The sequence below is a fragment of the Peromyscus leucopus genome, chromosome 8a (assembly GCF_004664715.2).
Source record: "Peromyscus leucopus breed LL Stock chromosome 8a, UCI_PerLeu_2.1, whole genome shotgun sequence".
NCBI lineage: Eukaryota > Metazoa > Chordata > Mammalia > Rodentia > Cricetidae > Peromyscus > Peromyscus leucopus.
The window spans coordinates 15,230,922-15,242,861 of record NC_051085.1 but is presented as its reverse complement, the minus strand read 5'-3'; the positions used below and the strand labels follow the sequence as shown (position 1 = coordinate 15,242,861).

At 39.9% G+C, this 11,940-nt stretch overlaps 1 non-coding gene across 1 annotated transcript; it reads left to right on the top strand.

The window, feature by feature from the left end:
* The first annotated feature begins 8,396 nt into the window (after positions 1–8,396).
* Positions 8,397–8,521, top strand: LOC114710705. Its single transcript, XR_003737089.1, has one exon. It is a non-coding gene; the product is annotated as a small nucleolar RNA SNORA40 (small nucleolar RNA).
* The last annotated feature ends 3,419 nt before the right edge of the window (positions 8,522–11,940 follow it).

The window sequence follows — 11,940 nt, the reverse complement described above, 5'->3', positions numbered from 1 at the left end:
AGACCCTGTACTTGTGCATTGATGAGAGTGTTATAAGAAGGCCCTACTCCATCCACATCCACATCCACATCTCTTAGTGATACAAAGGTTCTTAAGATAAGTTGGGGCCAGAAGACATGAAATTAGGATTCTCTTTCTAGTGATTTTTAATTCCCCCTTCCTTTTTAATTTTCATCTTATCTTCCCGCATCGTCTAACTCCCAATACTTCTTTCTTCTTTATGTTTATTTCCTCGTAGCTTTGCCAAAAGTAGGATTAAGAATCAGCAGTCTACATTATGTCGAGCCTGATTTAGATAAACACAAATTCATGAGCTGGGAAATACCCTCTGCTCTTTCCAACTGAGCTGGCTGAGGACACAGACAGGTCTTACAGACTCTCCCAGAGGATGTCTAGGACAAGCGGGCTTCCACATCCGCTTAGTAGCGAAGCATATGGGGGCTTTTGGATTGGCGCTCGGGGGCAATTAGCAGGGCGAGGCAGGCTGAGGCACTTCAAGTTTTTTCTACATGCTGCCTTTGAAAATGAACCAATCCATAAAAACAAAGGCTTAAAGGGACAGCTGATCCACTTTGGCCTAGTTGGTAACACTCTAAGAACACTCCAGCCCAGCTGGATCAAATGCTCATTCTATAAAAAGCAAGGGAGACCGTCACCAGCTTAGCTACCTCGGGGACAGTGAGTGACCATCCTGGGCATCAGCTGCTTTGCCATCTGACTGTTCTGCAGATCACAAGGAGAAAACTTGAGTCAATATGCCCCACTGAAATCACCTTACTGTTATCATTTGGTGCAATCTATGTTCATCTTCAGAGTCCTTCTTGTAGAGAGAAACTCCCTTGCATAGGAAAAACTGAATTTTAGGTTGCTCTTGTTACATTTTAACACGTGTTGTAGTGATCCCAATATATCATAAAACTGTGGTTATGGAGGAAGGCTAGAGATGCTAAAAGGGTCCAGTGGGGAGTCTATGAACCAACTCTAACAGCATCATGTGGGAAATTGTTAAAATTACATGTTTTTTGCCTAAGATTTCTGATGCTAGAATAATTTAAAAATTAAAAGCACTGGATACATATTTCATGGAGTAGTTACACACATATTAATTTCAATGCAATTTTTTTTTTTTTTTGGTTTTTCCAAGACAGGGTTTCTCTGTGTAGCTTTGCGCCTTTCCTGGATCTCGCTCAGTAGATCAGGCTCTGCCTCCCAAATGCTGGGATTAAAAGCATGTGCCACCACTGCCCGGCTCAATGCAAATATTATTGTCTTCATTTTATATTACTAGCATACAACCACCTGTCTGATGCGGCAGCTATCAAATCACTCAATAATAGACTTGCTGTTTGGAAACTTAGGAAGGAACAAGACTCTCAGGGACCCTCTCCATCATGTGAACTTATTAATAATGGTGCTTATATCTGTAGCATCATTTTAATTAACATTTGCATTTATTGCAACGGTGATTTAATTTGTGGAATCCAAGTGTCTATTTAAATTATGAAGTAATGCTGGCTGCTAGTATGTGGGTTCTTGAGCTGAGCACATTCTCATGCTCAATGCAATGAGATAACTCAGTTTCTCAACATGTTTTGCTTTTCATTTATTCTATTGTTATCAATGACATAGCATGTACAATGATATTTAATCTTAATTTAGCATGGGGGTTGCTTTTTCTTTCATCAAGACATAAATCAGGTTTGGAAGGTTTTTTCAATACCAGAACACTTGCTTAGCATGCACAAGGACTTGGGTTTGATACTAGTGTGTGTGTGGGGGGGCGGAGAATATAAACCATGAAGTTAGCTGAAAACATCAACATCTCATGATTAGAAATTTTTGAATAGAAATTGAACATCTATGTGATTAGACTAACTTTATATTCTAAATGTTCTAAAGATGTTTATTAAAGTAACACAGTAGAATTCCATAAAATTATATAAACCATTATAATACACTTATAAAAACCAATATTGAGAAAGATCAAAATTGATAAAGTTTCATTTATCTTGAAGGTAGCAGAAAAAGGGGACAGTGAAAATATCTTGAAGATAGCAGAAAAAAAATGAAAATATATTCCAGTGGGAATGACCACTAGCCCCTTTTCAGCAAGGAAAGCACTTGAAGTTTCTCTCTGTGCTTCTCCTCATCTGAGTACTCTGAACATGGAGCCATATTTTATCAGATTACATCCTCAGTACATACACAGACAGCCCCTAAAGATGCTCTAGGATTGCTTGCTTTCTAAGTCACTAAGTAAAGGAAACAATTCAATTCAGATACCCATGGAGCACCTACCATAAACCAAGACCACACACACACACACACACACACACACACACACACACACACACACGCCATGCAAGAGTTATGACAGCAAAGAAAAAAGGCCTTGTTCAAAGAGGGGTTGGAGGAGGCAGACTCTAAATGTGAGAACAGATAATGAATAATTTCTGAGAGGTCTAATTTCTAAAATAAATAAAACCAAGAGAGGGGGGCGGATAATGTGGGCGGAAGGAGGATCTACCTTAACTTGTGTGGCCTGGGAGAACTCTAAAGAGAATGGGTCCAGTTATTAGTGAAATTGTGAGAAAGAGCTCCCATCTGGGGACCCTAGAGGAGTATTTAGGAAGCTGATTGAGAACTCCAAGAGCATCTGTGAAGGTCAGTGGAGTACATGAGAAGGACCATTCAGAAGAGCAACTGGGAGCCTGGAGTGTAGAGGTGGGGCAGAGAGGCAGACAGCGGTCCTGAGGGAGGAGGAGATGAGAAAAGGAGGTAGACAATGTCCTCATTTGGTGTCTTTGTTGCAGATAGATACAGGGTGTCATATAGCAGAATTCTTAAAAGTTCTTATTAATAAAATCAAACCCGAGGCGAGTTATTGGGGTCCATGCTGGTAAATCAGAGAGACAGAACAAGCCACAGCTATCTCACCTCACTGGATCCTCAGCTGGTCTTGTTTCCTCAGACTGGAGGCCTCTGAGTCCTCATCTGGAATGGGTCTCAGCTGAATTACTGCTCAAAAGCCTGAATGCTTAACCCGCCAAAATCTTCTAGTTTCTGGTCCTCACGCCTTATATATCTTTTTGCTTTCTACCACCACTCCCTGGGATTAAAGGCTGGCTTTCTGGGATTAAAGGCGTGTGTCACCATGCTTGGCTATTTCCAATGTGGCCTTGAACTCACAGAGATCCAGAGGGATTTCTATCTCTGGAATGCTAGGATTAAAGGTGTGAGTGCCACCATTTTCTAGCCTTGTATCTAGTGGCTGTCTGTTCTCTGACCCCAGATAAATTTATTAGGGTACACAATATTTTGGGAAACACAATACCACCACAGTGTCATTTTATAGTAACTGGCTTGCTGGCTTGATTAGGACTCTTGGCTGTCCTACTGCCCCCCCCCCTGCGCCCCACACATACCTCCTGAGTGCTAGGATTGAAGGAGCAAATCACCATGCCTGGTCATTCACCATCATTCCTATCCAGGTATCGAGATACATTTTGTTTTTATTTTATACTTACAGTTCATGAAGTAGGTATCTAAAGCATTTATTTTCCTTATTTTACAAAGAAAGAAACTCAAGACAAAGTAGCCAGTTGAAATTAAATGAAAGCAAGCAGATCAAATTGCCAAAGACCACTGAGGACATTAATGTCCTCACACCATCAGTCTTTAGTAAGAAGGGAAATAGATGTCTGTGTCTTGCATAGAACTGGAGAACTGATCAACTACAGCAACCCTTGGTCAAAGGCACATCTTTGTCCTAATGTAAGGACAGATGTGTAACAAGGTCCAAGGGACAGACAGACAAACACTGTTTTCTCCATTTTTCAATTTCTGGGAACACTGCAGATATATAGCATGTGGTGCCGGAGAAGCAGCTGCAGGACTTAGCATAGGAAAGGAAGAACCTAGGACAGCTTCACTGAAAACAACTGCATCAGTGACTCCATCCGTCCATTTCATAAACATTGCTAGACCGGGGCCCCCAATCGCTGATGAATAAGCTGGAAATGGAGACACTGACAGGCAGATCTGGAAAAAGTGGATTTCTGATTTTGCAGATCCTTTAGAGCACCTTGCTGAATGTGGGGAACCCCTTCAATAGGGCTTATTTTATAAGGAAAAAATGGTCATGTGAAAGGAACCCAGGTGCCAGCAAACAAAGAAGCTTGGTTTCTCTCAGATCCGAACAGTGTTTCTGCAGCTTTAGGACCCTGGTTTATTGAGGACGATGGATGTGTAGACTGTAAATCAGCGGCAACAATAAATACTGTCTGGAGCAGGGCTGTGGGAGTCTAATGAGACTCAGGAAGAACATTGGTTCTTGTGCCTTTTCCAGGAAAGAGCAACTAATTTAGGCTGAGCACTCAGTGAAATGGAGGCTTTTTTTTTTCCTTTGAGAGACTTTTAGCTCTCTGTCCCCGATAAGACTAATGCTGTGCTTGAAAGCAACCTATAGACTGATGGCGGAAAGTCTCTCTCACCTTTGCCTCCATTTGCTCTGTTAAGGACTTCTTTCAGGTAGATACTAACATGGCCAGCCTGAAATGCTAAGTGATGTTTGACCCTTGCTACTTTCTTATTGGCATTTGATTTTGGCTGTAAGCAGATATTTTTTTTTTCATCTCAGTGAGAACTGATTGGTACTTAGGCTTCACTTAATGCAGTAGTAAAAGATTTAAAAGAAGTGTTACATGATTGCTACAGTGTATTTTTCAGATACTAAAATTGGAACAAAGTGGAATAAGGGCCAGGTGGCAGTCGCTACAAACTGTGCTAATGGCTCCATCAACAGATGTTTAATGTACTTAGAGCTATCCTCCACATCCTACTGTTGCTAACACATTTCCTCCCATACCTCCTCTCAACACAAAAATTTTGAGAGGAAAGGAAACATTAATAACCCAAAGTGTTTAATTTTAGGGGATATTTAAATCTTAATAGTGGTCATAGGTGACCTATGCAAGCACTGGATGGCTTATTACAGGCTTCAATAATTTTGTTGCCATCATTAGTAAAAGTTGTTCACCAAGAGAAGGCTTAAAATGTGCTCATGTTCTCCTTTATTTACCTTTGGACTGAATACGGCTTTGGAAACATTTTTCAAAGGAACAAAATACAGTGATGCCTTACAAAGATGCTTTAGTCTTGGATGCAGACAAGATCCACGGACTGCATCACTGTTCACTAAAGAATACTGGTTTGCCAGTAAGAAATCTTAAGCTCTGGATAGTTTCAGAATCTACAGTTGGTTGACCAGGATGTGATAGATCAACTTGTGCACAGTGAGGCAGGTTTTGTTTGTTTGTTTTTGTTTTGTTTTGTTTTTTAGTACAGAGGACAGAAGGATTTAGCTAGAGTTTTCCTGCCTGGCCCACAGTCAGGACAAATCTCTGTCACCTGCCCGTCCCACAGCTGCTCAGACCCAACCAAGTAAACACAGAGACTTATATTGCTTACAAACTGTATGGCCATGGCAGACTTCTTGCTAACTGTTCTTATATCTTAAATTAACCCATTTCTATTCGTCTATACCTTGCCACGTGGCTCGTGGCTTACCGGCATCTTCACATGCTGCTTGTCATGGCAGTGGCTGGCAGTGACTCCCCTCACCTTCCTGTTCTCTCTATTCTCCTCTCTGTTAGTCCCACCTATACTTCCTGCCTGGCCACTGGCCAATCAGTGTTTTATTTACTGACCAATCAGAGCATTTGACATACAGACCATCCCACAGTAGAAGGACAAAGTGGTGAAGCCCCCTGGGAATAGCATTTCCTCTAATGAATACATTTGGGACCTTTATTGTTATGACGCTTCAGTCTTTACATGGCTAGATGACAGAGAAAAGGAGCCTGGAGAGACAAGCTGCAGAACAGAAAGAGAAAATATACACAAGTTGGATGGTTTTGGAACGCAGTGGCTGTGGCCCTCTAGGGTGTCTTAAGTCAACTGCCAGGGCAGCTCATGAGAGGAGCTTCCTGCTCAGCTAGCTCTATGGGAAGATTGAAATAGTCATTTTTTTTTTCATTCAATTTCTCTATTTTCCATCATTTTGGATTTAAAGATTCTTTCAAATTTTTAAGATGTTTTCTAATGTGGAATAAGAAACGTATATAGAGGAAATGCACAGATCCATGAAAGTCATGATATAGTCCTACTTGTATATTGTCCCTTGATGAACTATTGTCTGGTTTATGATTCAGATTTTATTTATTGAGATTGAAATGCAAGACAGTTGATTGAAAAATGAACATGAGGAGGTGAAAGACAGCTTCAATCAAAGCTACAAAACATAGATTTTCTACGCCAAGCCTTGTTAGTGATCAACAACAACCAGAGAGTGAGTAACTTCACCTCTAAAGCTAGAGTGAGGTAGAAGCTGCCTATGATGGCTGACAGGGCTTTGGAAAGGACACAGGGGCTTTCTCCATTGCGTAAGGCTCAAAGTCCCTCAGTGTGTGTGGTCATCCTTGGAAGAGCATGCTTTTGATTATCCAATCTAAGTCATATAAGAGACATTCTCTGACTTTAAAGGGCTTAATTCATATTATACTTGACAGATGGACTCACTCACTTGACAGATGAACTCACTCACTTCTTTTTATAGTTGAAGACAAAAGGCAAGAAGCCCAAATCATTGGTCAATAAGAATCAAAATTTGTTGGAATTCTACTTCTATCTAGTAACAATAATTATGTTAAAAACATTCATTTTCAGCCACTCTGGAAGTCACCAGGGAGAGTTCTCAAAAAGCTACAAATAAATTTATCATATGACCCAGATATATTTGACATACTATTCCACAGGTGCTTGCCCAGCCATGTTCATTGTTGCTCTATTCATAATACCTAGGATATAGAAACAACCTAAATATCCTTTAGCTGATGGATGGGTAATGAAACTGCAGTATTATACACTATGGAATACTATTCATCTGCAAAAAAAAAATGAAATCATGAACTTTACAGACAAATGAGTGGAATTAGAAAATGTTATGCTGAGTAAGGTAACTCAGACCCAGAAAAACAAAAACCACATGCTCTCCCTCTCATTTGTGGTTCCTAGTTCCAAATTGTTAAATATGAGTATATAAAGTAGGGTAACCACAGAAACTAGAGAAGTAAAATGATTCCATTTGGGTGAGGATACAAGTGATTTGAAAGGGGGAATGGGCAGGGCTTTAGTTGGCATGGAAGAAGGGATGTTAATACAGAAGGAGAGGGAGAGAAGAGGGTAAAATAACACTAAGGATGTCTAGGAAAGCCGTAAGGAGCCATTTTATTATTTACTTACCAAAATTACATATACCACATAGAAATCTATGAGTATACATAAACACATATAGTTCAAATGAAGTTCTCCAGTTTGGACTGACAATACTCTCCACAAGAGCCATGAATTATCTTACAAAGAAAGAGAGAGAGAGAGAGAGAGAGAGAGAGAGAGAGAGAGAGAGAGAGAGCCAAAGAGACTCCCCAAAACAGTACAAGCTATTGTTACCTCCCAGAGGTTGGAGACACCATGCTCTTCAAACACAAAACTCAAAGGATCTTGAGGTGCCCAGCCCCAACTGATATATCTACAACATAACTCCTGCTCTGAAGGCTCACTGAACATCACAGAAGGGGGGGGGGGCAGAACAAAGGGCAGAGGACCAGGAAAGCTGCTGTGAGATTGTTTCCTGGAAATGACAAAAAACCCTCACAATGACACCTCAACGATATGGCTGCCCAAAGAAGACCTGAGGAAGTATAAGCGCAGTAGCCATGCTAACATGGAAGGGGAAAATCTCATGGGGCTCCACTCATAGATGGAGAGCTACAGACCACTCAACAATGAGGAAAGTCAGATAAATGGTCCTCCCCAGGGATTAGGCACCTAATTGGTTACCCAATACCAAGTGGTCATCCCTGAAATCATATACATACAAGTAATGTATGGAGAAAGTAGGGAGATTGGAGGAAGTAAAGGGAAGAGGGAAAGTGATGCAATTAAATTTTAATTAAAATAATAAAATGCTATACATATGATTTAAATATAAGTTAACTAATAACTGAGTTTTAGAAGAAAAACAGCATCTTAGCACAAAATCACAGATGAAAAATTTCCATAGCACTCAGAAATGCAAAAAATATTTTGTGTCTTCTCTGAAGATGTGTGGACTTCCAGTATACCTCTATAATGAAGACAGTGAAGTAAAAGATGAAGATTCCATAGAGAGGACGTCATTAAAATGAGATTTTTAAGTGGATGCAAATAAAAACACAAAGGAATAAATCATCATGACAATGGTGTAAAATATAAGGGGAAACAAATGGTGTAAATAATAATAAATGACCTTTGTTTCCCACTAGTATCAGCTGTGTGTGTGTGTGTGTGTGTGTGTGTGTGTGTGTGTGTGTGTGTGTTGCAATACTGGTCAAAGATTTAAAGAGAGATGTAAAAATAAATCCTCTTTTGAAACTCAGAACTCCTTATTCAGTGTGAGTTTTAATACATGAGGAGGAATATATTTTTCAAGAAATTGAAAATGACAATGGTACTGATAATAAGGTTGGTTCTTTAGAATAGTGTTGAAAATTTAAAAGAAAAAAAGGCTAAAAGCATTCATTTCATTTTAACACTTTTTAAAGATTTTGTGTGGTGATATATTGTGTAACCTAATAAAATTTACCTGAAGATCAGAGAACAGAACAAGTCACTAGATTAAACATAGAGGCCAGGCAGCAGTGGCACACACCTTTAATCCTAGCACTCGGAAGGCAGAGATCCGTCTAGATCTCTGTGAGTTCAAAGCCACGCTGGATTGCATGAGATTGATTCAGTTTAGGAGAGAAACAGATCCAGGCAGTGGTGGCATACACCTTTAATCCCAGCACTTGAGATCTCATACCTTTGCTTGGGAAGCACACATGCCTTTAATCCCAGCACAAAGAAGGAAGTGATATGGCTCTTAGAGAGAGGTATATAAGGCGTGAGGAGACAGGAACTGAAAGCTTTTCAGGCTGAAGAGTTCTAAAGGTATATGTGGCAGGGACTTGTTCCTTTGCCTCTCTGATCTTTTCAGCACTTACTCCAATATCTAGCTCTCGGTTTTTTATTATAAGATCTTTAGAAATTTGAGCAACAATTTTGTTTTTATTTCTGAAATTATGTATATGTGTGCATGTGAAAGTGGTTTTGTGCCCATGAGTGTAGTACTTGATGAGTCCAGAAGATAGCGTTGGGTCCCCTTGCACTGGAGATACAGGTGGTTGTGAGTCCACTGATGTGGGTGCTGGAAAACAAACTTCGGTCCTCTACAAGAACAGTGAGCCAACTGAGCCTTCTTTCCAGCCTCCTGGCTAGTTTGGCTTGTCAATTTGACAAAGCCTAGAGTCATCTGAAAAGAGGAATTTCATTTGAAGAATTCCCTTGATCAGACTGGCCTGTCGACATGTCTGTGAGAGATTATCTTGATTGATAATTGGTGGCACCATCCCTGAGCAGGTGGGTCTCAATTGGAGAAGAAAGCAAGCTGAGCGTGAGCCAGAGAGCCAATTAGCAAGCAGAATTTCTACATGGTTCCTGGCTTCAGGTCTTATTTTCTCTTTTTATTTATATTTTCCTGGTTATGCTATCAGTATAAAATATAGAAAAATATAAAGAGAAAAACCTAAAAGTGTCTCATTTCTTCTACCATAATAATAGTCATTTGTATTTGGTATATTTCTTTTCAGTGTATGTATTTTTTAACTGTATCATACCTTGTAAATGATATATCTTCCATTTGCCAAATACTAATTTCCACAAATATTTTCTCATGACATAAGATAGTCCTTAAATTAATTGGCCCCAAGTCAAGTGTGATGGGGCATACCTTCAATCATAGAACAGAGGCAGGCAGACATCTGTGAGTTCAAGGCCAGCCTGATCTACAAAGCAAATTTCTGGCCATCCAGGGGTGTGCAGTGAGACCCTGTCTTTTAAAAAAAAATTGGCTTAAGTATAACTCATAATACTTCATTGTTGGATGAGACAATTTCCTCATTGTTATACATTATATTACTTGGATAATCCTATGGATATGTGCAATTAGAAATAACAGACATTGTTCACATGTCAGTATGCATAGATCTTAAATCTATAAATAAGGATTGGTAGAAAACAATAAAAATATACCATTAAACCATGGAAATATAATTATGATAATTTTGTGGTAGTAAGGATCAAACCAAGAGCTTTCCATGTGCTAGGTAAGTGTTATACCATGGAGTCAGATCCCCACTTCCCTAATACCATTCATATAAATGAAATTGTGCTCACACAAAGCAATTCACACAGTCCAAGAACATAAAAACAGAGGATGCTGCCCAGTCCGTGGTACAGCTTTGGCTGCATTCCTTAAAGGTGAGCATATTACCTATATTTTGCCATAAGTGTCCCACACCTAGGAATGCATCTGACAGAAATAGGAATACACTTGCCAAGAGGCGAGTCAGAACCAACCTTAGTGGTGAGAACAAAGCTAACAGCGAATGGGGAGAAATTGTGATGTCCTGACCCAATGAGACAGGTACACAGCAGCAAGAATGGACTGTTCTCATTGCACAAAACCATGGCCAGCGTTACTTTTAGTTCCCCTACAGAACTAAATGGTGAGTTGTTGAAGACATCACACACTTTGGATGCAGGCCACAGAGAAATCAAGTGTGAACTGAGCTGCAAGCTTCCTGTTCACTAGAATCCATAGTGCTGGAAGCGCCTGTGCAGGTTGCTGGGGAAGAAACTTTATTAATGTAATGATGAAGTGATGGGAACAGGTTACCATTGAATGCCCAGGACTAAATGGGACACCTATACAGCCCCCTTCAAGGCCCAGGGAACATCAGGAAAGAGATGGTGGCAAGATTGTGAAAGCCAGAGGAGAGTGCTTTGAAATGCTGGCTTCTAAACAAGGCATGGCTGTGGCCAGCATGAGCACTCAGTATCTGTGGCTATCTGCATAAGACCCACAGAAGATGGGGCCCTCCAGTATTCCATTGTGGAGGGGTGCAGGAGCTCATGAGACCCCGTGTGGAGCAGCTATAAGTAGTTGATGGCTGCCAGGAAAGGGGAAGTTACTTTGTTCAATGGTATAGTCATTGATAAGTTTTCCTTGATCCAGTAAGTGGCAACTCAGTCTCTCTCTCTCCCTCTCTCTCTCTCTCTCTCTCTCTCTCTCTCTCTCTCTCTCTCTCTCTCTCTCTCTCACACACACACACACACACACACACACACAAATAGGAGAGGGACTAGTTGGGAGGAAGAGGGTTAGCAAGAGGGGGAGGAGCTATGAGAGGGTGATTGGGGTGAATATGATCACAATACATTGCACATACATATATATATAATATATATTATATATTATATATATATATATATATATAAAAATTGCAAAACAGAAAAAATATCCATAGTTCAAAAGAAAGAAGTTGAGCTGGAGAAGCCAGACACTTTAGTATAGTTCAATTTAAATCATGTATAAATAAGCAAAAACTATCTTTTCTTCATAAAGTCAGGTAGTAGTTGCTATGCACTGATAATGACTAGGGGAAATGGAATGTTTTAGGGTTTTGGGGTGATGGCGACTTTTGCTTTCTGACCCCAAGGCTGGCTGCACGAAGTATATTCATTTGTAAAAAGTTATTATGCGATATGCTTACGGTAAGTGTCATTGTTTTTATCTATACTGTTGTTCAGTGCAATGATATATTAGAATGGTGGCCAGCAGAGAAGGCTTCGGACTGAAAAAGATAAAATCAAGTACATGAATGAATTTCAAAGGTATGATTTTCAAGAGTTTGCCAAGGAAGACTAGCATAATTTTTCTCAGTACCATTTGAGATTTAAGAAAATAAAACAATTTGCCTATGTGTTAGGAAGTTCTAGAAAACGTGGCACAAAATAAAA